Source organism: Thalassophryne amazonica, chromosome 9 (assembly GCF_902500255.1).
Source record: "Thalassophryne amazonica chromosome 9, fThaAma1.1, whole genome shotgun sequence".
Taxonomy (NCBI): domain Eukaryota; kingdom Metazoa; phylum Chordata; class Actinopteri; order Batrachoidiformes; family Batrachoididae; genus Thalassophryne; species Thalassophryne amazonica.
The window spans coordinates 25,769,713-25,792,973 of NC_047111.1; the positions used below are offsets into that span (position 1 = coordinate 25,769,713).

At 41.9% G+C, this 23,261-nt stretch overlaps 1 protein-coding gene and 1 long non-coding RNA gene across 2 annotated transcripts in view; one reads left to right on the plus strand and one right to left on the minus strand.

Annotated features, from left to right (window-relative positions):
- ncam1a (neural cell adhesion molecule 1a) overlaps positions 1 to 23,261 on the minus strand; it is a 947,827-nt gene that overhangs the window by 67,426 nt on the left and 857,140 nt on the right.
- LOC117516927 lies at positions 3,884 to 16,166 on the plus strand. Its single transcript, XR_004562575.1, has 3 exons — positions 3,884 to 3,895; positions 15,133 to 15,135; positions 15,855 to 16,166. It is a non-coding gene; the product is annotated as an uncharacterized LOC117516927 (long non-coding RNA).

Genomic DNA, 23,261 nt, shown 5'->3' on the forward strand with positions numbered 1-23,261 from the left:
GTGAACCCACAGGAGGGCGGGCCCACGTCGCTCTTTTGGGCTGAGCCCGGCCGGGCCCCATGGGCTAAGGCCTGACCACCAGGCGCTCGCGCGTGAGCCCCAACCCAAGGCCTGGCTCCAGGGTGGGGCCCCGGCTCCTCCGGGTCCATGATTTTTTACTGGTCATGGAGGTTCTGAACTGCCCTTAGCCACCGACAACATAGCTCCTAGGATCATCTGGGTACGCAAACTCCCCCACCACGATAAGGTGGCAGCTAGAGGGGAAGGGAAAAGGAACATTGTTAATGTTAAACAAATCACCACAAAGAAGGCAAGGATTTCATATTTTACCTGATAAATTAAGTGAAAGCAGAGTTATGATGCATGTACATCCTGCACCGGCAATGGCTCCTGAGATAGATGATGTCATCAGACATCCTCCAGTGTTCATGTATAAAAATTTTGATTTTGAGAGTTTTACGGTTCTTGAGTTTTAGGATGTGGAAAATTTTGCCACATGGATGGAACAAGATAGGATGGACAGCAATTTCTCTTGTCCAGCACAACTTAAAGTTGTGAATATTTCTTTCTTTGTGCAGTGCTTTCTAACATGTACAAAGTTCTTCCTAAAGTAGAATACAATAAAAAAGTTGAAACAATGAAACATCTAGTTTCTTCAGGTTTCAGTCATTCTCAGGATACTCAAATGGGCATTATTAAATGATATTCCTTATAAATATTGCTGAAAAGCCCCCCCCCACAAAAAGTTTTTTTTTTTCCCTTATCGCCCAGTCCAACTTCAATGTGAAATTAACACATCAAACAGTGAGCTGTGCAGCTGCACACACAAGAGTAGGCTGTCAGATTATGCAATTGCATGACACAAGTGAGTTTTTATTATTTGCAAAGAAAAACTTCTTTGTGCTTCAACTATGTGCATCTAACAGACTTTTCCTTCCTTCCAACACACAGCAAATCCTTTTGAAACATTTTTTGTTTATTTATTTTTGTTTAATAAAGTCAGAGTCGCTCCTCTGTCACAGCAGCACACGTGTATTTATTCATTTAAATGCTGTTTCTGTGCTGTAGTTAGCACATAGTATTTCAGCCTGTTATCATTAATGTTGACATGAGGAATGCGGTCTCACATTCCATGGTCATTAGACTAATCACTACACTTTATAACTTCCAATGGTGATATTATTTATTCATATTATGTTTTACTCTCATAGTTCTTTCTCTGTCAAAAATCTGATTTATTGTACAAGAGGATCTGTTACACTCTGTGTTAAATACACAGATGCAGGCAGAGGAAGGCGTTTACGGAGTAATTGATTTTACACTGCATTATCTTTTTACAGTCCAATATTCTAAAGATTTCAATGAAATTCCTCAAACTCTGCAAGAGAAAATGCTTGTAGATTACAAATACAGCATCAGTTTTTTGGTCAAGACTTTTGTGAAACGATCCTCAGGTTCATAGGATTTTCAAAAACGTGAATCCAGATTCATGGCAAGAGAGTGGGGACCATGGTGACATTACAGCAAAACAGTTTTACTACAATCTAAAACGGAATGTATGTGACTTTGAAATAGAGCTCGACCGATGTATCAGTTGGCCGATAATATCGGCTGATATGGGCCTTTCATTTTTGCTAGGATGAAAACTTTTAACCATATCAAGAATGTCAAAAAACATTTGGGTGTTGGAAATAGTTTAATTACATATTTTCATTGTTTACAGTGCCGTCAAGCATGACTGGGACCCAATCACCCTTTGGTCAGATTAGCTAAAAGAGACAGGAAAAGCAACCAGCTGCCATTCATTTTAAATTACTGAGTGTTTTCATTCGGAGGACTCAGTTTTTCGCTGTTTCATCATTTTTTTCTCCGTCACATTCGTCTCTATGGAGCTCCCCATGCAGCTCATGGAGTACATATGTCGCAAAACTGTTGTAAAAACTCATTGCTGGCTTTCCCCCTCCCCTCTTACCCCGCTGTCCATGTGCATTTGTTTTCAACGGAGCCTGTGAGTGCAACCCCATAGCGACAATACCAGTGGTGGGCACATTTCCGCTAATTGCTAATTATCAAAGATAATGTTTTCATTATCAGATTAGCTTTTCAGATAACTTTGAAAGCAATCATTGGACCAAATATCTTCCAGTAAGTTTTGGTCAGATAATTTTTAGACCCCTAACATTTTTGCAGACATAGCTTTTTATAGTAGATGCGCAGTTCTATCCTCTGCAAACAGAGAAGAGCTGGTTCCAGAATAAACTGCTCTATCCTCTGCAGGCAAAGGAGAACTGGTCATAGAAAAGAAAAAACATTCCTTTTGACCCCATACTAATACATTGGCAATAGCACCCGAGTCGTCCAGAGGCATAGACCATATAACTTATGGTTAGAATTTTAACCAAACTAATTTTAGACAAGTTATTTAAATTAACTTCACGTCTGAAGTTTTATAAAATATCAGATATATGTTTTAGTTTTAAGGTCCTGCACTAATTTTGAAGGTTTTAGTATGGACATGGTGTGTGCGCAGTGCAATATGGGTAAAAGTTCACGACAGGAGAAATGCATTTGAGACGCTCTTATCAGGCTCCACACGGATTTGTATATTTGTATATTGTGCCTAAAACTCTCGTGAATATATTCTCTGGGTTTATAGACGTTATTGTGTTTGTTCTTTGTTATTGTATTTGTTATTGAAAGAAGCCTTGTCTCCCTAACCAGATAGAGTTGAGATGTCATCACGCGTGCGCTTAGGATTTCTTTCTTTTTTTTATACTAATGAAAAAAATGACATATTTTACAAAAGCACATTTATTTGTAAACACCAACACATTACACTGATTCACCTGTGTTGGTTTTTACATAGAATGAATGAATCAACCAATCAGTATGAGCGGAGGCTTAGTTACCCACAATCCCCTTTGGGGATCTGTGTGTTAATGTTCAAATCTTCAGAATTAGTGCATTATTTTAAAATTAACAGATATGTGTTATATATCACGTTGTACATTTTAAGAGTTTACATTAATGTAGTTATTCTGTCTGGAATAATTTTATTTTTAAAGCAAAACCATAATTCAAACCTGCTTTCCATTTAAAGACCTCTGCCTCATCGCAGGACCACTGGATCCTGTCAGGGTAAATGATGCTTTCCTACAGCAGGGGGCAGAGTGCACAAAGACAAGCGCTGGCTCATTGGTTGTTTGGGTTTGTGATCGCCATTGGTTCTATCAGAAGCTTTGGTGGTGTTCAAAATCAGCTTCTTAGTAGCTGAGAGGGTATGGGAGGCAAATTTGAAAGTTATTGATTATCTGTAGTTTCCGATAAGTTTTTAGGCAGTTTATTGTTAAAAAAGATAACTTTTCAGTTAGTTGATTACCAGTTATTGAAGCTTACTTTTTGGTTAGCTGTGCCCACCACTGGACAATACACAGAAATACATCGAAAACAAAGAATTTATCTCAATATACTCAAAAGAGCAGCAAGAAGAATACCAGGTCTTAAATTGGTTTTGCATGCCTCTTTATCTTTCAGCTCTCACTATTCTAAGGAAGCCTGATCGAGGCTGACCCCTGTGTGTGTGTGTTTTTTTTTTTCTGCCAACTCTGCCATGACAAAGAACGTGAGAAATAAAACGTTTGTCAGCTTGTCCTTATACACTCAACAAAAATATACTTTTGACAAGACAAACTGCACCTTTCAGAGTGGCCTTTTATTGTGGGCAGTCTAAGGCACACCTGTGCACTAATCATGGTGTCTAATCAGCATCTTGATATGGCACACCTGTGAGGTGGGATGGATTATCTCAGCAAAGGAGAAGTGCTCACTATCACAGATTTAGACTGGTTTGTGAACAATATTTGAGGGAAATGGTGATATTGTGTATGTGGAAAAAGTTTTAGATCTTTGAGTTCATCTCATACAAAATGGGAGCAAAACCAAAAGTGTTGCATTTATATTTTTGTTGAGTGTAGCTGCTTGTTCGCCAGTGCCTCAAAAGGGGGGGCATGGATGTTTCGTAGTAGTGCCTTAAAGGAGTTCATGGTTCTCGCAAGACCCGAGACTCTAGTTCAAAGCTGCAAATGTGGCTTTCCTCTACAATATGTGCCCCCATTCCCCCCAAAACAAGTCATTTACCAATTACAATTTTTTCTGAAACTATAAAAGGAAAGTAAAAATGTTGCATAGTTCATCTTTAAAGGAACAACAGACAAATGGTTGCGATGCCACCTTCTTGGTAGGCCCAAAACAGATAAGAAGTCTTGTTTTGCAACTGCTAATCTGAGGGAAGGCAGTGTTGGTTGGTTGTTGTTTTATCAATAGTTACATATAATACAGTTCTCATTTAAACTGTAAAACATTAAGACTGTTACATTTCTTTGTCATACAGGTTTGATAATAAAATGTTAGGAATTAGCAGACATGTTGGCATTGCAATTTTTTTTACAAATGAATATCTTCCAAAAATCCAAATCAGTTGGGTTAAGTCCACCAAATGCTCTTCATTTATACACTTAAAGCTGCTGATGAGCAATAAAAAAGTTCCTTACTTTTTTCAAAGTTATAGTTTTGCATTTAGAGTTTTTCAACACACTGTTGATGAACAAGAAAATGGCAGATGAGAGAAAATAACATCTCAACATTTCAAACATCCCCAACATCATGTCTTTAAATACACATGAATCTAAAGCCATCAGAAACAAAGAAAAGAGAAGGTTCTTTGCATGAGCACAATAAGCATGACAACATTTTCATTCAACATACAGCCATTCCATTTTGGGGCTGTTGACGGGCAAAATTCTGTGAATAATAAATGATCAAAGAAAAGTAAATACCAGGCTGCGACATGAACAACCATCTCTTTACACAAACTCAAAGAATGCTTTATTAATTCTCTCGCATTGAACTGTCAATCATGGATGAACATGACTGCAGAGTCTTCATTGAACCCCCACTTGAATTTGACAGACTGTATTTTAGAGTGTTTTCAACAAATTAAAACTGTAAAGAATAATTGGATGGCCATAATCCAGTACTCAGTTTTTGGACAAAAATGCTCAAGAAAAAGCTTCATTTAACTACGTTAGAATCACATCAATACATCTGTGCCCCGTTTCTCAAAACAATAATGTTTACGATCGTATTAGCTTACAGACTAAAGCTGGTCATACACTCCATCAGGGGTCACCAACGCTGCTTCTGGAGACAACCCTCCCTGCATGTTTCCATGTATACCTGCTGCAACCACAGCTGACTGAGGCTATTCCACCTGTTTCTTCCCGTTTAATCCTGAATAGCAAATCGAGGCATGTTTTGAAGCATCACAGTAACTTCTTAATCTATCTTTTGTCAATCTTGATAAACTTTGTGTACACAGTAGTTACAGCTGTCATCTGCACCAGACTTGCAATCAGGATCCAATTTTTGAAGTGTTCAAAAATTTCATCCAGGTTCTCGAAATCGCTGATAACGCGTGGTAACCTCGGGTATTCATAGTCTTAAAGACTTCAGTCAAGTTTGAACTTCTTTTGTAGGGACTATGGCTTCAAACGTGTTTGATCATGCTCCAATGCGGTAAAAAATTTGACGCCAAACGCACCGTTTGTTGTAGATTTGTTCACAGTTGAATAGCTCGCTCAGGTCGCAGCTCCTTTCTTTTGTTTTTAGGCAGGTTGCCAGGTTTGCAATTTATAAACCAGCCAGTTGCCAAGTCTGCACTTTATAAGCCAGCCTGTTAGGAGCCAAGCCAAATCTTGTTGCACTTTTTTGGATCGTGGGTGATCATAGTAAGTCAAGTAAGGTTCTCTGTCAGTCAAGTCTGGTGTTTTCTTGCTCTTGACTGACTGAGCAAATTACTCAGTTAATTAGCAGTGAGTAGGTTAGGGAGGGTTGGAAAACTTGGAGGGCATGTAATCTGCAGGACTAGCGTTGGTGTCACCTGTGCTACATGATGACACAATATTACTCCATCATAAACTTATCCATGTGCTGCAGAAGAATAACCACAGAGTAACAGCGTACATGGTAGAGCATGCGCCCATACAGTAGTCTGCTCTGTGCAGTGACAGAGGAGGGCGGGAGCTGCAGTTCTCCCATCTGTGGTCTATGCAGTGTGAAAAAATTACATAAACAGGATACAGCACCATTCGTTTCCCCAATTTGAACAATTAGTTGCAACATTTGATTAATTTGTTCTCATATGCATGCCCATTGTGCGCTGAGCAAAGATAAATCAGTACATCATGCAACAAGCTGAAAGAACAAATACAGTAACACACTGACAGATGTTATGCACTGCCAAAATTATTTATTTACCACATGTGTACAATTAAATCAAACTGTGAGAGCTAATTATGCTTATGTTGTGTGCTTATGTTTTTTTTTTTTTTTGGCTTTCAGGGGCTCCTGTCCAGGGTTCCAACAACAGAAACACCCATCTCCACCTCTCATAAATGTTTTATGGAGATCCGAAGGACTTCGTCATTGGATGTATGTGTTATTGCATCTGTGCACTGTGTGTTTGTGTTTGCATGCCCATGCCTCGCTGCCTGTAATAACATGTATGTAACAACACCATGCAATTGATGTCATGATGCAATATGGAAAATACAGCAACAGTTGCACTGATTCTTTTATGAAGATGTTCTAAGTGTTAAAATGTGGTTTCATCTCATGAACATGCACACACATGTAGTTACTCCACCCACGGTGGATTATGGCGTGCATTCCTCTGCAGTCTAGCCGAAATGCAGATTGGAATAACATTAGCGTGTGGTGTAAGGCCGGCCTTACAGTCATCAGATATTCTTAAAACACAGTGGGCCTCAAAATGACCAGTGCAAACAGCACCAAAGACAAGTTGATTTTTTTTTTCTGGCTATGAAATGCACTTTGGACATCTGTTTGTGATCTTTACACCAGCCAAGGCAAGAAGCGTAAAGATAGGAGGAGAGGCTGAAAGGAGAAGGAGAATTTCATTCAACGAGGCAGCACAACACTTTTCGAGATGTCGGTGTGAAGTAGGTCTCGATGTAAAGAACTGAATCTGACAACAACATCCGCTCCTCAAATTGTGGATTCTATCAACAAGATGAAAATTAAACCTAATACTTGACACTAAAATCGAGATATTTCCACCAAATATTAAACATGTTAAGAAACATCCATCCATTTTCTTCCGCTTTATCCGGAGTCGGGTCGTGGGGGCACCAGCTCAAGCAAAGCCGCCCAGACCTCCGATCCAACACACCTCCCCCAGCTCCTCCGGGGAACCCCAAGGCGTTCCAAGCTAGCCGAGAGATGTAGTCCCTCCAGCGTGTCCTGGGTCTTCCCCGGGGCCTCCTCCCAATGGGACGTGCCCGGAACACCTCTCCAGCGAAGCGTCCAGGGGGCATCCGGAAAAGATGCCCGAGTCACCTCAACTGACTGCAGTGGCTCGACTCCGAGCCCCTCCCGAGTGACCGAGCTCCTCACCCTATCTCTAAGGGAGGCCCAGCCACCCTGTGGAGGAAACTCATCTTGGCCGCTTGTACTCGCGATCTCGTGCACGCTCAAGGTCCTGATTTGACCAAGCCAACAGAACCACATCGTCCGCAAACAGCAGAGACGAGATTCTGTGGTTCCCAAACCAGACTCCCTCTACACCCTGGCTGTGCCTAGAAATTCTGTCCATAAAAATAATGAACAGAACCGGTGACAAAGTGCAGCCCTGGCGGAGGCCAATGTGCACTGGAAACAGGTTTGACTTACTACCGGCAATACGAACCAAGCTCCTGCTACGGTCGTACAGGGACTGGATAGCCCTTAGCAAAGGACCCCGGACCCCGTACTCCCGGAGCACCCCCCACAGGGTGCCCCGAGGGTCACGGTCAAACTCCTTCTCCAGATCCACAAAACACATGTGGACTGGTTTTAGAATTCATCATAGTACAGAAACAGCATTAGTGAAGGTTACAAATGATCTTCTTATGGCCTCGGACAGTGGACTCACCTCTGTGCTTGTTCTGTTAGACCTCAGTGCTGCTTTTGATACTGTTGACCATAAAATTTATTACAGAGATTAGAGCATGCCATAGGTATTAAAGGCACTGCGCTGCGGTGGTTTGAATCATATTTGTCTAATAGATTACAATTTGTTCATGTAAATGGGGAATCTTCTTCACAGACTAAAGTTAATTATGGAGTTCCACAAGGTTCTGTGCTAGGACCAATTTTATTCACTTTATACATGCTTCCCTTAGGTAGTATTATTAGACGGTATTGCTTAAATTTTCATTGTTATGCAGATGATACCCAGCTTTATCTATCCATGAAGCCAGAGGACACACACCAATTAGCTAAACTGCAGGATTGTCTTACAGACATAAAGACATGGATGACCTCTAATTTCCTGCTTTTAAACTCAGATAAAACTGAAGTTATTGTACTTGGCCCCACAAATCTTAGAAACATGGTGTCTAACCAGATCCTTACTCTGGATGGCATTACCCTGACCTCTAGTAATACTGTGAGAAATCTTGGAGTCATTTTTGATCAGGATATGTCATTCAAAGCGCATATTAAACAAATATGTAGGACTGCTTTTTTGCATTTATGTAATATCTCTAAAATCAGAAAGGTCTTGTCTCAGAGTGATGCTGAAAAACTAATTCATGCATTTATTTCCTCTAGGCTGGACTATTGTAATTCATTATTATCAGGTTGTCCTAAAAGTTCCCTAAAAAGCCTTCAGTTAATTCAAAATGCTGCAGCTAGAGTACTGACGGGGACTAGAAGGAGAGAGCATATCTCACCCATATTGGCCTCTCTTCATTGGCTTCCTGTTAATTCTAGAATAGAATTTAAAATTCTTCTTCTTACTTATAAGGTTTTGAATAATCAGGTCCCATTTTATCTTAGGGACCTCATAGTACCATATCACCCCAACAGAGCGCTTCGCTCTCAGACTGCAGGCTTACTTGTAGTTCCTAGGGTTTGTAAGAGTAGAATGGGAGGCAGAGCCTTCAGCTTTCAGGCTCCTCTCCTGGTGGAACCAGCTCCCAATTCAGATCAGGGAGACAGACACCCTCTCTACTTTTAAGATTAGGCTTAAAACTTTCCTTTTTGCTAAAGCTTATAGTTAGGGCTGGATCAGGTGACCCTGAACCATCCCTTAGTTATGCTGCTATAGACGTAGACTGCTGGAGGGTTCCCATGATGCACTGTTTCTTTCTCTTTTTGCTCTGTATGCACCACTCTGCATTTAATCATTAGTGATCGATCTCTGCTCCCCTCCACAGCATGTCTTTTTCCTGGTTCTCTCCCTCAGCCCCAACCAGTCCCAGCAGAAGACTGCCCCTCCCTGAGCCTGGTTCTGCTGGAGGTTTCTTCCTGTTAAAAGGGAGTTTTTCCTTCCCACTGTAGCCAAGTGCTTGCTCACAGGGGGTCGTTTTGACCGTTGGGGTTTTACATAATTATTGTATGGCCTTGCCTTACAATATAAAGCGCCTTGGGGCAACTGTTTGTTGTGATTTGGCGCTATATAAAAAAATTGATTGATTGATTAATTGACTGGTTGGGCGAACTCCCATGAACCCTCGAGCACCCGATGGAGCGTGTAGAGCTGGTCCAGTGTGCTGCGAACAGGACAAAAACCACACTGCTCCTCCTGAATCCGAGGTTCGACCATCGGTCGAATTCTCCTCTCCGGTACTCTGGAATAGACTTTACCGGGGAGGCTGAAGAGTGTGATCCCCCTATAGTTGGAACACATCCTCCGGTCCCCCTTCTTAAACAGAGGGACCACCACCTCAGTCTGCCAATCAGGAGGCACTGTCCCCGATCGCCACACGATGTTGCAGAGGCGTGTCAGCCAAGACAGTCCCACAACATCCAGAGATTTAAGGTACTCAGGACGGATTTCATCCACCCCAGGAGCCTTGCCACCGAGGAGCTTTCTAACCACCTCGGTGACTTCAACCTGAGCAATGGATGAGTCCGCCTCCTAGTCCCCAGTCTCTGCTTCCTCTTCAGAAGACGTGACGATGGGATTGAGGAGATCCTCGAAGTATTCCTTCCACTGCCCGACAACATCCCCAGTCAGGGTCAACAGCTCCCCACCCGCACCGTAAACAGTGCTGGTGGAGAGCTGCTTCCGCCCCCTGAGGCGCTGGACGGTTTGCCAGAATCTCTTCGAGGCCTACCGATAGTCCTCCTCCATGGCCTCCCCGAACTCCTCCCAGACCTGAGTTTTTGCCTCTGCAACCGCATGGGCCGCGGCATGCTTGGCCTGCCGGTACATGTCAGCTGCCTCCGGGTTCCCACCTACCAACAAAGATAAATAGGACTCCTTCTTCAGCTTGACAGCATCCCTTACTTCCGGCATCCACCACCGGCTTTGGGGATTGCCGCCGCAACAGGCACCAGAGACCTTGTGACCACAGCTATGAGCGGCCGCATCAACAATGGAGGTGGAGAACATGGTCCACTCGGACTCCATGTCTCCAACCACCCCCGGGATCTGGGAGAAGCTCTCCCAGAGGTGGGAGTTGAAGACCTCGCTGACAGAGGGTTCCACCAGTCGTTCCCAGCAGACCCTCACGATACGTTTGGGCCTGCCAGGTCTGACCAGCTTCCTCCCCTCCCAGCGGATTCAACTCACCACCGGGTGGTGATCGGTCGACAGCTCTGCCCCTCTCTTCACTCGAGTGTCCGAGACACGTGGCCGAAGGTCAGATGATATGACTACAAAGTCGATCATCGACCTCCGGCTCAGGGTGTCCTGGTGCCACGTGCACTTATGGACACCCTTGTGCTCGAACATGGTGTTCGTGATGGACAAACTGTGACTAGCACAGAAGTCCAACAACTGAACACCACTTGGGTTCAGATCGGGGAGGCCGTGCTTCCCGATCACCCCCCTCCAGGTCTCACTGTCGCCGCCCACGTGGGCATTGAAATCCCCCAGGAGAACAATGGAGTCCCCAGTCGGAGTGCTATCTAGTACCCCTCCCAGGGACTCCAAGAAGGTTGGGTACTCTGCACTGCCGCTCGGCCTGTAGGCCGAGACAACGGTGAGAGACCTGTCCCTGACCAGAAGGCGTAGGGATGTGACCATCTCGTTCACTGGAGTGAACTCCAACACATGGCGACTGAGCTGGGGAGCAATAAGCAATGCGACCCCAGCTCTCCGCCTCTCCCCATGGGCAACGCCAGAAAAATGAAGCGTCCAGCCCCTCTCCAGGAGTTGGGTACCAGAGCCCAAGCTGTGAGTGGAGGTGAGCCCGACTACCTCTAGTCGGTATCTCTCAACCTCCCGCACAAGCTCAGGCTCCTTTCCCCCCAGCGAGGTGACATTCCACGTCCCAACAGCAAGGGGCTGTGAGCATAGACTGGGCTGCCAGGCCACCCGCCCTCGACCGCCACCCAATCCTCTCTGCACCCGACCCCCATGGCCCCCTCTGAAGGTGGTGAACCCACAGGAGGGACGTTTAAAATATGTTTAATGTAATTATTGCCATTCAGTGAAGGAGACGGTTCCATTACATACAACTAATCCTTGACTGTGACATGTGTCTGTAGTTACTTTGTGGGAGTAAATGAGATATGGATGTCCTGATCTGATCAGGTCCAATCAGTATCAGCCTGATCGAGGCATTTTTTTTTATAATCTGCATACATATTGCCCTGCATGCAGATTATTGGTTTTATCTTTTGTATGCTGTATATATTTATTTATTTATCTTGCACATTTTAGTTATTTTTATTGTTAATTTTCTTATTTTTAATTTATTTCTTGACTATTGGGGTTTTATCTATCGTGATTCTACTGTATGTGCAGCACTTTGGAACGTTTTTGTTGTTAAATGTGCTATATAAATAAAGTGGATTGGATTGCTGTGAGGCAACAGAGCTAACCACTAATCCACCCTGCCGCCCCCACAGTGAGAGTTCCAAAAACATATTTCACATGGCTTCAAGTAGGCACCAACTCTGTTACGTGGAAACACAATTTCCACGTAAAATAAATGAATGTTTCCTCGTCATTGTCATTTGTGTTCCTCCTGTTTACAGACTCAACCAGGCGCATAGCCAGAGAGGAGAGTCGAAAGAACCCTCCTGACTTTAACATGATATTTTTTACATACAGCAACAATAATATAATTATAACAACAATAACAATAATGAAGGTGATGAATGCATTTTTAACAACTAAAACATCATTCAGTCACTATTATTCTGAGTGTGTGGAATTGATGAACCATATGCAATAAATCTGTTAATTTAAAAATAAATAAATAAATGAAGACAAATGTTAAGAAGCAGGTTGGATGTAAGGTGTTTTTTTCCTTTAATGCACTGCAGAGCTGCTAAAGTGACAAGCATGCACAATGAAGGAACTGTAATGTGCTTGTATTCTGCTCTGTACAAGTGTAATATGAAAGAAAACACAAGTATTGGATCAGGACATGTAATATTAAATTAATCAGACTAGTACTGGGGCAGAAGAACTGATTGGTACATCGCTAGGAAGAGATGTTTGTCATTATTATTAAAAATAATGACTAAAATGACACTAACACCATCAGACAGCATAGTTTGACCAGTTTAATCATGTGTTACACAGCCTTCTTTCCAAAATGTTAATTTTTGGTTTTCCTGAAATCATCTGTTGTTTTATTTCCATTTACAAAGTAACACTTCAGTGCAAATGAGGTTTCATGATCCACACAACAAACCCACAGTCAGTCTTCAGCTGCAGATTACTGTGGGTTCACATTTGCCACTTTGCACCGTCTGAACAACAATATTATTTCCTGCAAAAGCATCTCTCTTTTGGGTGGAATATCATATACAGTAGTGCTCAGAATAATAGTAGTGCTATGTGACTAAAAGATTAATCCAGGTTTTGAGTATATTTCTTATTGTTACATGGGAAACAAGGTACCAGTAGATTCAGTAGATTCCCACAAATCCAACAAGACCAAGCATTCATGATATGCACACTCTTAAGGCTATGAAATTGGGCTATTGGTTAAAAAAAAGTAGAAAAGGGGGTGTTCACAATAATAGTAGCATCTGCTGTTGATGCTACAAACACAAAAATATTATGTTCAAACTGCTTTTTTAGCAATCCTGTGAATCACTAAACTAGTATTTAGTTGTATAACCACAGTTTTTCATGATTTCTTCACATCTGCGAGGCATTAATTTTGTTGGTTTGGAACCAAGATTTTGCTAATTTACTAGTTTCCTTGGGGTCCCTGTCTTGTTGAAACACCCATTTCAAGGGCATGTCCTCTTCAGCATAAGGCAACATGACATATCCAAACTGATCCATGATACCTGGTATGCGATATATAGGCCCAACACCATAGTAGGAGAAACATGCCCATATCATGATGCTTGCACCACCATGCTTCACTGTCTTCACTGTGAACTGTGGCTTGAATTCAGAGTTTGGGGGTCGTCTCACAAACTGTCTGCGGCCCTTGGACCCAAAAAGAACAATTTTACTCTCATCAGTCCACAAAATATTCCTTCATTTCTCTTTAGGCCAGTTGATGTGTTCTTTGGCAAATTGTAACCTCTTCTGCACGTCTTTTATTTAACAGAGGGACTTTGTGGGGGATTCTTGCAAATAAATTAGCCTCACACAGGCATCTTCTATCTGTCACAGCACTTACAGGTAACTCCAGAATGTCTTTGATCATCCTGGAGCTGATCAATGGGTGAGCCTTTGCCATTCTGGTTATTCTTCTATCCATTTTGATGGTTGTTTTCTGTTTTCTTCCACGCGTCTCTGTTTTTTGTCCATTTTAAAGCATTGGAGATCATTGTAGATGAACAGCCTATACTTTTTTGCACCTGCATATACGTTTTCCCATCCCAATCAACTTTTTAATCAAACTAGGCTGTTCTTCTGAACAATGTCTTGAACGTCCAATTTTCCTCAGGCTTTCAAAGAGAAAAGCATGTTCAACAGGTGCTGGCTTTATCCTTAAATAGGGGACACCTGATTCACACCTGTTTGTTCCATAAAATTGACAAACTCACTGACTGAATGCCACACTACTATTATTGTGAACACCCCCTTTTCTACTTTTTTTTTTACTAATAGCCCAATTTCATAGCCTTAAGAGTGTGCATATCATGAATGCTTGGTCTTGTTGGATTTGTGAGAATCTACTGAATCTACTGGTACCTTGTTTCCCATGTAACAATAAGAAATATACTCAAAACCTGGATTAATCTTTTTAGTCACATAGCACTACTATTATTCTGAACACTACTGTAAGCTGTGAGATAATGAGTTCAGATGATCCATGTGCTTAGTGTTTTGCATTGGTCAAAGTGTTTGTGGTTTGTTCTGAGCTTGGTCATTTATGGATTGGTGCACATTTAAGATGCATTTGGGAAACACAGGCCCGTCTGCTGTTTGTACATTACGATTACACTGCTGCACCAATGTATCATGCATTTGGAGACAAATTAGATTCAGAACCACAGCTTCTCTTCCAATAACCTTTAGTTCACAATGTATTTTTGCATAGTGTTTGTTGCAAAGACACTTAGTCATCATAGCAGGGTTTCTGTTCAAATAGATTTTTAATGTCACAACATTAAAAAAAAGTTTTTAATTCAGTGTGAAACACCAGTTAGTGCATGTCTACATTCTGTGATGTGACACAATTAAGAGCTAGATTGTATATTTTCATGCTATATAGTGTTTGGAGTGTTTTAAAATCTGAATGTAGGCGTGGCCATGGAGTCCCTGAAGAACTACAGTGATTCAAATTTGGGTATCCCATGTTTTCAATTTGTGAGCACTCCTTTGGCGTCAATGCCAAGATTAGACTGTACCCAAAGTAGTGATGGCTAAGTGAGGCCACATGAAGTATTTGGTGTTTTTCCTCAGACCACTTGATGGCAGTCCTTTTTTCACTTCAGTCTCAGTTTGACCCTTTTTTTTTTGCAGAGCCTGCCATCTAGTGTACTGAGAAAAAAAACACCAAATGCTTCACATTACTACTCCAAAGATGCTCCAGTGGTTGACGGCAAATAATTAGAAAAAGAATCACTGTTCTATGTTCGAGTATCATGTAAGAAGATAATGAAGATGAGAAACCCACTATATGGTGTGAAGGCATTCAGAAAGTGCAATGAAACTGCAATGAACTGCAATGGAACTGAAGAGGGAATTTGTCTCTTTTCGCAAAAATTAGTCTGGATGGGTGAAATGCTCTATGTTTCTGGACAGTGTGCAGTATTATTGTTGGTTTATTCATCACAGGTCATCAACTAGGCCAGTGTAACCAAGATTAACTTCCATTTTCTGGGTTTAACAGTCATGTTTGGGGTGAGACACCACCCAATGAATACAGAGACATTCTTAAAGCTCCACAGGAAAATAAAAATAAGGCTATGAGCAGTCAGAAGCCAGCAGTCTGACACATCATACAGAGTCACATAAGCTTCAGAAAGCCATTATTTTCATGATTTAATAAAAGAAAACATTTTATTTCAACCCTACATGATTACATGGAAACACATTGATATGAACTGACAAAACTGTCCCAAAGAATAGAGTAATTTCACTGCTGAAAATTACATATTTAGTATTTAACAGCATCTGATATTACATATGTTATTTTTATATCATATTTCTGTCTTCAGGTAAAAAAAAAAAAAAAAAAAAAAAAAAAAGACCATTCAATATAACAGCAGATTTCTTATATTTCCCGAAGATCACTTTGAAAACAGTATGTACACTTTGTCACAAAACATCATCAGTTTTTATAAACAACCTTTTGTCCACGCCTGACAAGGTGGTTACATAACAACCCACGGTGAAAATGATCAGATTCAATCTGGAGAAAACAGGAAGAGTCTTGCAAAATGACCTTAAGCGATAATGAGTTCCTTTACAAATGAACCGTTGTTGATGACGGACAGTGGAACATTTTAAGTTCGTCTAAAATAAGAAGCATAAATTAGGCACAGCTTTTCTGCACACACTGTCACCTGATTAACACATTCATAATGCTGGACGAGGGAGCTTCAAAGCAGCATTCACACAATCGGCAAAAGTACATCGTGCCTTGTGTTAGCGATCGTGTGATCGTCATGCTCACATGTCATCTGTGACACAGTGAAGGCATGAAGGGTCACCTCAGACGGTAAAACAACAACTACGTGCTATAAAGTTGAATTTTGTGTAACAGGGAATATTTCCATACACCAACTCTCTGAAGATCACATTAAGGCATTATGAATGTGTTACTGATGACATCGAAACCAAGGGGCAACACTTTATCTGCATTTTCTACCCAATGGGACACCTGAGCCACCCCCCCCCCCCCCCCCCAAAAAAAAAATGTGGCTGATTTCAATGAGGGGTGGATCCAGCTTCAGGTGAGGGGTGTGGGGAGGGTATGACGTGGTTAGTGTGCCGTAGGTACATCCCTACTGGGTGGAAAATTTAAATTAAAAAAATAATCTTTAGCCTTTTATCCTGTATTCTCAGGCAGCTTGGGACGCTAAATACTGACTCTCTCATCATCAATTTTTTTTACAGCCCAGTCACGCTTTTTTTCATAATACCATCACGAAATGCATCACATTTTCACAATGATCTCAAGTTTCAGGCACTATTTTTTAACCCTAATCCTAATCCTAACCTTAACCATAATGCCACCCCCCCTGCCCCCGTGTCACCTCAAATTTCATGATACATCACAAAATCATTTCATGATATCATCACAAAATGTGTTACATTTTCATGACGGTATCACAAACTAATAGACTGAATGAGTTTTTCGTGATGCCATTATGAATTTGACATGAGATCTGGTAGCTTTTTTAAAACAATTTTTTTTTATTTTAAACTCTGGGAACCACCCCGCCCCCTCTCTGCAACTGTTAATGCACTCATATATGAAAACAGATGAAAACAAAATGCTAACACACAATTAAAATCCCCCCAAAAAGTGAGAACGATGCAGTTACAGAGCACCCTGTGTTAACGTCATGAAACTGATGTGTCGACTCTTCATCTTATTTTTATCTTGCGTGTGGCTGCACAAGGGTCAAAAGGCATAGAAAGCAAAGGAGTCCTTGCCCGAGATTTTAAAGGCTCAGACTATCCTCCTTTCTCCTTGAAGCAAAATCAGTTTATGAGAGCCAGAGCACAGTCAGTACGGACAGCAGGAGAGCTGCCACGCTGTATGCCACACATCGGCAACCCAGGGTGGCGGGCACTACGGACGCACCGCAAACACCATGCCATTGTGTCAGCCATTACCACAGCAGAATAAGGAAAAGTATACGGCAACGTCCAAAGGTGTCCAGGAAGATCACACACAGGAAAGGGAAGAGGGGGGAAAAAGAGGGAAAGAGAGAGAAATAGGTCAGAAACACAGAAACACAAATCTGAAAGCTTGTAAGAGACTGGCTGCAGGAATAAAGGAAAGAAGTGGAAGTTAAAGGATCAATGTGAGAACAAGTCAAGGCACGTTAGCGGCACAGCCAGTCACACGTGGTCGGCGGCAGGCATGAAAAAAACATCACACAGATGAAGACAAACAACCACAAGCAAGACGTTCGAGCACAGACTCTCCAGACACAGGCAGAGTATAATTAAGAGCTTTACAATTAGTTTGTTAGTTAGTGAAGCTGAGATTTGGTGAGAAACTGAGGTGCAAACACGAGAATGTGCTCCAAAGTCTTTTTCTGGACACACAGGCTCAATGAAAGAGACATACAAGCATCAAAACTGGCACATATATCCAACAGGGGGTGCTTATTAATAAAAGAATGACAGCCAAGCACAAACCCAAGATGGCTGCAATTTCCAAAGATGGCCACCAATTCTGGTATGAACTTCCATGACACATAACATGGAACAAATTCTATGGTGTTGACATTACTTGGTATCTTTGGGATCCCTATAAACACCTTTGCAGCATAATTTACAGATATTATTAAAAATATAGGTAAGTAAGTAAATAAATTTAAAAAGTGGAGTTAACTAACAAATGTCCCAGCGTATAAGCCACATTTTATTGTGTATATATTTTATTTTAATTCGTTTGTGAGGCCCTGCAACTCTTGTGTGACTTATACCCTGGAAAAAAAAATCACACATTTGATATTAATGATGACAATTATAATGACGAATTATAAAGGACTTTCCCAGGACTCAAAACAGTAAACAAAATCAACTGCAATAACAAAATAATAAATGCGAATATTAAAAAAGTACACTATAACAATGCACAACATCCCAATTTAAAGAGCTAATAATACAAAAAAAGGTGTATCTCTGGAAAATGCAGAAATATGCATTGAATGCTGGAGTTTAGTAGCACATGGAGTACTTTTGTCTCGCAATCAGTCACATTGTCTGGATGGAGTACTAGCACTAGGCCTCACTACTACATACCCAACTCTCACCTATGAGTGTATACATATATATATATATATATATATATATATATATATATATATATATATATATATATATATATATATCGTTGAGTGTGTCTCTGCCTCCTTTGGTTTGAGTAATAGGTTACGCCAGGGGCTACTTTCACCTGCTCTCTTTAATCATGAATAAATTATCCAAATGATTAAGTGGTTGTCAACCTGGTTGCATAATTGGTAACATCTTGGTAAATCATTTCTTGTATGATGATGACCGAGCCATTCTTTCAGCAAGCAGTGGTGGCTTTAAACAGTTGTCTTGATATGAAGAGCAAAAGGGGACAAAGATCTGTGGTTCCCAAATTTTTATCTGCCAAGGCAGATGTTGAATGCTTTAAAATATTTGTGATATCACATCACTGATAACATGTACGATGAGGATGATATCACAGTGCAGAGTATATCCACAAGCAAACATGTTGATCAGGAGAAGGGCCTCAGTCAGGGAGGTGACCAAGAACCCGATGGTCACTCTGTCAGAGCTCCAGCATTCCTCTGTGGAGAGAGGAGAACCTTCCAGAAGGACAACCATCCTTGCAGCAATCCACCAATCAGGTCTGTATGGTAGAGTGACCAGATGGAAGCCACTCTTTAGTAAAAGGCACATGGCAGCCCGCCTGGAGTTTGCCAAAAGGCTCTTGAAGGACTCTCAGACCATGAGAAACAAAATTCTCTGGTCTGATGAGACAAAGATTGAGCTCTTTGGCATGAATGCAAGGAGTCATGTTTGGAGGAAACCAGGCACCATCCCTACAGTGAAGCATGGTGGTGGCAGCATCATGCTGTGGGGGTGTTTTTCAACGGCAGAAACAGGCAGCCTAGTCAGGATTGAGGGAAAGATGAATGCAGCGATGTACAGAGACACCCTGGATGAAAACCTGCTCCAGAGTGCTCTGGATCTCAGACTGGGGCAATGGTTCATCTTTCAGCAGGACAATGACCCGAAACACACATTCAAGATATCAAAGGAGTGGCTTCAGGACAACTCTATGAATGTCCTTCAGTGGCCCAGCAAGAGCCCAGACCTGAATCAGATCGAACATCTCTAAAGAGATCTGAAATATGCTGTGCCCCAACGCTCCCCATCCAATCTGATGGAGCTTGAAAGGTGCTGCAAAGAGGAATGGACCAACTGCTCAAAGATAGGTGCACCAAGCTTGTGGCAGCATATTCAAGAAGACTTAAGACTTCAATTGCTACAAAGGGGGTACAAAGTATTGAGCAAAGGGTGTGAATACATATGTACAAGGCAGAGGTGATTGCTCTAAGACTGCAAGGGAAGCTCAGCTTCCTCTAAAATGTCAAAAAATAAGTGATCAAATATATACTGTTGTGTGTACGTCACTGACTAAATATGCACTACAACGTGCTCAACTTTTGTTCAGAATCAGCTTCTTATCACTGGTAATGACGCGGCTTTCCTCTCACTCATTCCCACAGCTTCATAGTGCTTTAAACAGTGTGGACGTTGAGCGTCCACAGAGTTCAATAGCGAAGCAAAGAGTGCAGCGAAACGAGACGAGTCATTGGATAAATGCTGGGCTTTGTCCCGCCCATCGGACGCTCAGTGTCTTTGGGGGTCTGTGGGGCAGTGGGCTGGCCTCGGCTGGCCCAGACGCTCAGCTTCTGCATGATGATTGGATGATCTGTATGAGGCTGAATCCCTTTTTGATTGACAGCGAAATGAGCGAATCAGCGATCTTTTGGTGTAAACATCCGTGGGAGCATTTTTTAATTTTTATTCTGTTCTGAGTTGAACCGGAGACTTTCCTAATCCTCTTAGCGGCATTTTCTTTGTTAAAAATGACTAGCGACAAATCGAGCTTCTATTTCTGGTGGGTTTTTTGTAGCTGCTTGTGCTTGGAGACTGACTTCTATCACTCTGACTTCTATTTCAGTTTCTGTCCCTACCGAGCAGCGGGTGCTGCTGAGCTCCTCCACCGTCACAAAGCACTCACAGGCGGACAAACTTCACACTAGCCTCACGCCAGTCTCAGCTAGCGAGCTAGCTAGGTAGCAAGCTGCACATAATGGCAGACAATTTGAATGTTGTGGATCGGATTTTGGCGAAGCCATTTGATAGTCTTCCATACGAAGAAAAACTTAGAGTTAAACAGCAGGGCAGATCAACTCCTCAGATTAATTTGGTGCAAAAGGTGGGGAAAAGTAACAGGTCTTTTCAGTTGTCCAGGTATGACAAAGTGAGCTGGCTGACTGGAAGTGCTGTAACAAATAAAATGTACTGTTGGCCATGCCTCTTGATGAAACCATCTCAGGGATGTGTTGTATGGTCAAAAGTAGGTTTTGGGGATCTGTCCAACTTTGACAGGGCATACAAAAAGCATGAAAAAAAGCAATGAACATGTGAGTGCATGTGCAAGGTTAAGTTGCCTGGGCAGAGTCAGGGTTGAGCATGTAATCAATGAAGGCACTCGCATTCAAGTGGCAAAACATAATGAAGCAGTTAAACAAAACAGAGCTTTCCTAAACCGCCTTATTGATGTGACTTCCTTGCTTGGCCGTCAGGAGCTGTCATTTAGGGGGCATGATGAGAGTGCTGAATCATCCGACAAGGGGAATTACAGGGAGTTTAATGAACCATTAGCTAAATATGACTCTGTCCTGGCCACACAATTCCAGTCATCAGCTGTGTTTTCTGGTATGTCCCAGCCAATCCAAAATGACTTGATCTCTGCTCTTTCAGCCACTGTTTCTGATGAGATCAAGGATGAAATCCAGGCTGCTCCCTTTTTGCATGGCAGGTGGATGAAACAACTGATATAGCTTGCCATGCTTAACTCTCTGTCATTGCTCGCTATGTGGATAGAGCAGGTAAAATTCAGGAGCGCTTTATTGGATTTTTTGATGTTTCTGGGGGAAGAGATGCTCAGTCTGTTTTTCAAGTCTTGAATGAGAACATGCAGGGCTACAATTTCAAGGAGAAACTTGTGGCGCAAACCTATGATGGGGCTGCTGTCATGGCTTCAGCTCTCAATGGTTTGCAGGCCAAAGCTAAAGCAATAGCCCCCAGTACAATGTTTGTGCATTGCTATCAATCAATCAATCAATCAACTTTTTTTTATATAGCGCCAGATCACAACAGACAGTTGCCCCAAGGCGCTCTATATTGTAAGGCAAGGCCATACAATAATTATGAAAAACCCCAACGGTCAAAATGACCCCCTGTGAGCAAGCACTTGGCTACAGTGGGAAGGAAAAACTCCCCTTTAACAGGAAGAAACCTCCAGCAGAACCAGGCTCAGGGAGGGGCAGTCTTCTGCTGAGACTGGTTGGGGCTGAGGGAGAGAACCAGGAAAAAGACATGCTGTGGAGGGGGGCAGAGATCGATCACTAATGATTAAATGCAGAGTGATGCATACAAAGCAAAAAGAGAAAGAAACAGTGCATCATGGGAACCCCCCCACAGTCTACGTCTAAAGCAGCATAACCAAGGGATGGTCCAGGGTCACCTGATCCAGCCCTAACTATAAGCCTTAGCAAAAAGGAAAGTTTTAAGCCTAATCTTAAAAGTAGAGAGGGTATCTGTCTCCCTGATCTGAATTGGGAGCTGGTTCCACAGGAGAGGAGCCTGAAAGCTGAAGGCTCTGCCTCCCATTCTACTCTTGCAAACCCTAGGAACTACGAGTAAGCCTGCAGTCTGAGAGCGAAGCGTTCTAATGGGGTAATATGGTACTACGAGGTCCCTAAGATAAGATGGGACCTGATTATTCAAAACCTTATAAGTAAGAAGAAGAATTTTAAATTCTATTCTAGAATTAACAGGAAGCCAATGAAGAGAGGCCAACACGGGTGAGATATGCTCTCTCCTGCTAGTCCCCGTCAGTACTCTAGCTGCAGCATTTTGAATTAACTGAAGGCTTTTTAGGGAACTTTTAGGACAACCTGATAATAATGAATTACAATAGTCCAGCCTAGAGGAAACAAATGCATGAATTAGTTTTTCAGCATCACTCTGAGACAAGACCTTTCTGATTTTAGAGATATTGCGTAAATGCAAAAAGGCAGTCCTACATATTTGTTTAATATGCGCTTTGAATGACATATCCTGATCAAAAATGACTCCAAGATTTCTCACAGTATTACTAGAGGTCAGGGTAATGCCATCCAGAGTAAGGATCTGGTTAGACACCATGTTTCTAAGATTTGTGGGGCCAAGTACAATAACTTCAGTTTTATCTTAGTTTAAAAGCAGGAAATTAGAGGTCATCCATGTCTTTATGTCTGTAAGACAATCCTGCAGTTTAGCTAATTGGTGTGTGTCCTCTGGCTTCATGGATAGATAAAGCTGGGTATCATCTGCGTAACAATGAAAACTTAAGCAATACCATCTAATAATACTGCCTAAGGGAAGCATGTATAAAGTGAATAAAATTGGTCCTAGCACAGAACCTTGTGGAACTCCATAATTAACTTTAGTCTGTGAAGAAGATTCCCCATTTACATGAACAAACTGTAATCTATTAGACAAATATGATTCAAACCACCGCAGCGCAGTGCCTTTAATACCTATGACATGCTCTAATCTCTGTAATAAAATTTTATGGTCAACAGTATCAAAAGCAGCACTGAGGTCCAACAGAACAAGCACAGAGATGAGTCCACTGTCCGAAGCCATAAGAAGATCATTTGTAACCTTCACTAATGCTGTTTCTGTACTATGATGAATTCTAAAACCTGACTGAAACTCTTCAAATAGACCATTCCTCTGCAGATGATCAGTTAGCTGTTTTACAACTACCCTCTCAAGAATCTTTGAGAGAAACGGAAGGTTGGAGATT